This window comes from Cupressus sempervirens, chromosome 2 (genome assembly GCF_028749045.1).
Source record: "Cupressus sempervirens isolate cs-2001-9-10 chromosome 2, ASM2874904v1, whole genome shotgun sequence".
NCBI lineage: Eukaryota > Viridiplantae > Streptophyta > Pinopsida > Cupressales > Cupressaceae > Cupressus > Cupressus sempervirens.
In genome coordinates, this window is record NC_143119.1 from 463,545,995 (window position 1) to 463,549,070 (window position 3,076).

General features: G+C 33.0%; 1 pseudogene; it reads right to left on the reverse strand.

Moving 5' to 3' along the window:
* Positions 1–1,371: 1,371 nt before the first annotated feature.
* On the reverse strand, positions 1,372–2,091 carry LOC149573052 (putative sugar phosphate/phosphate translocator At4g32390 pseudogene; annotated as a pseudogene).
* Positions 2,092–3,076: the final 985 nt, after the last annotated feature.

Sequence of the window (3,076 nt, forward strand, 5' to 3'; positions counted from 1 at the left end):
AAAATATGGATTATAACAACAGACAAGAATAATAATTATGAAACGACAAGTTCTGTAAAATGAATATGAAATCTCTTCGTAAAATCTTAATGATGTAATCAAAATTTAAAATTAATATAAGATTAAAATCTTAACTGTTTCTAGTAGAGAATAAAAATGATGAAATTTTTTTTTAGGCAAAGATTATAATAAAAAAGTTATGATGAAGAGACAATAAATAGTACTAAAAAACGGCATAGAGTTGGTAAGACAGAGTCTAGCCACAACTTCTTACTTAGGCATCATTTAGATGTGAAGGTGTTATCTGCCAAGTGTTAGAAATAAGAGCATTACCTTAGCTGTACAACTCTAGGAACTTACAGAGAGAGCTAAAGTTTGAAAATAACTCTAGCAGAGATACTAGCATTGAGTGTCACTTGTCTGCATAAGAAAAGAAATGGTTTGAACTCTAATAATATTTTAATAATAAAATATGCAGAGATAACCTCCTTGTAAATTGGCAGGATTGAATCAAGCAAAGACAGGAGATTGAAGAACAGAAGCTTCAATAGAGTTTCCCCTCAAGCTGAGCAAACAAAAAAATGATAAAGGAGTAAAGTTTAGATGAGCTTTGCAAAGAGAAGGAGCAAAGTAGAGCATAGTGATAATAGGAAGTTTGGCTCAGTAATCGATGATTGCAGATATATTGATTATATTTTGCAATGCAAGCACCAAAAAATGAAACTGTAGGTAAAATAAAAACTGTCTTTATCTCCATTTTAATATTAGTGCACAATAATGTAGTTTAACTCTTTTCCTTAAAATTTTAAACAGATTAATCTTTAAGAGAATAGAGAGGATGAGGTGGAGGTTCAAAGAAGCAGAAGCAGAGGCAAGAGCACACCATCCAAAAGATGCACACTCTCTGTGTACGATGTGGCCACCGCAGTTTTCACATCCAAAAGAGTCAGTGTTCTGACTATTCATACCCTATTGCACACATTCAAAAATAAAATTAGAGAGTTAAAGCCATTCAAAGAAAGACTACAGGGACTAGAAGAATGAGGTATCTATGTCACATGACCTGACGTTTCAAGAATAATTTCAGAGAAGGGAATCAAGCGACCCAAGGAAGAAGGTTGTTGCTACTTCATTCTAATTTTATTTAGAATGGTTGTACTGGGATGTTGAGTGAACTCATAATGTGTACTATTTGATGGCTTTTTTAGTTCAATAAAAAGCCTAGATTCCAATTAAAAGCTTCTTTTTGGAAGGAAATGTATTTACAATTATTTGGCTAGATATTATTATTAAAGACAAAGAAAGGAAGAAAGAGAGGAAAGGAGAACTCTTGGCATCATTCTCCTACATGGAAAGGACATCCTTGGCCTACTAAATCATTAAGAGAAAGCCCCATGAATTAAACTTGGCCTCTCCATAGGCTGCAATAGCTACCCCAATAGAAATCCCAATCATGTTTGCCATGGTATTGGACTTGAAAGCATCCCTCTTTAATGCAACTCCAATAGAGTACACGACCATGGGCATCAGGTCCTTGAGCATCTGGATGAATGACATAGACAAAAAAAATGTAGGCTAAATTTGAGAACCAAATACTCATTGAAAAGAGAGCTCCAATGGGGATAATGGAGGAAAAATAGACCTCCTTGGACATCCCAATTGGCTTGACAAGCTTTATAACCCTGATCAATAGAATAGCCAGAGCTGAATAGAATTCCATGAGGATCATAGTTAGGCTAATAGGGAAAAGGCTAGTTATACATCTTCTTATCCAAAATTTATTTGTTAAATACAATCATAATGAAACTCAAGAAGATCCAGATGGCCACATAGCTATAGCTCAATAAAACCTCCTTCAGAACATTGTCATTCACGAACTCACCCTATACTGATCCCTTCCCCATCGTCAAAAAATGGGTATTCTACTCCTCACTCTTATAGGCCAAATAGGCCAAAACCCACAATGCTTAAAATTTGAAAAATGGATTTGCAAAGTAATATATGGATCGGTTACCTTACCTGCCTCAATCTATGTAGAAAAACTGCTAGATCTGCAACCTCTAGTAAGAAATTGGGCAGATATTTTATCATGTAATTACGCTCAATCAAGCAAGTGAAGATTTCAAAACATGCATAGGAGTTTAAAGAAAATATCTCGGCCTCCTATGGCCTAAACAACAGAGATGGCCTACTCTCTCATTGGATTCATGCAAATGGGAAAAAAAAAGTATATAGTTGTAAAGATGTGGGTACAATGTGTTTTGGAAAAAAATGGGATGGAGCAGCAACCATGCTTGTCAACTATTTCACAAAAAAAATCTCAAAACTTTCAAACATTTTACCAAAAGTAGTAATGGTGTCAAACATGTACTAAAAGAAATGGGTGACCCTTATCTGTCAGGAAAAAGCATCAGCATACTCTTCTCCAAAGGCAAAACCCCTCATGAGTTAATAGGAAATTAATGCAGAAAATGTACCCTGCTCATCCTCAAAACCAAAAAATTATAGAAAATTTAAATTAAATATCAAAAATTGTAGAATAAAACAAATTAGATGTGTTTTAATAAAATAACAATTTATAACAAGAAAAAAAAATTAGTCTTACAGAAACAACTACAAATAGATTTCCTTTTAAATTTGTAAATAACTATGATTATAATTAAAAACCTGCAAGTATAATGTTAGAGGAATAAAAGTAGAGTAAATTTTCTCTTGTTTTGGTAGCAAGCCTTCTAAAAACAAGAAAGAAAAAATTGGTTAGATGATAAAACAAAATGACTCTTTTCAGTAAACCTTTCAAAAAGGGTTATAATAAAAAAACCTATAGATTGAGTGAAAACCTGCCATGACAAAAAAATTAGAAATTGAAGCTTCAAGCGTCTCTTTTCCTCTCAACAAATATGTATCCAATGAGGCAACTTTACACAAACTCAAACAAGGATTAGGTAGCTCTGATACCATGTTATAAATAATAAAATAAAAAATGAACTAAAAATAAAGAATTATAAATTAATCCAAAAGAGTTTGTGATGAACATAATTACCATACTTTACAAGAGCTTTCCAAGATCAACACA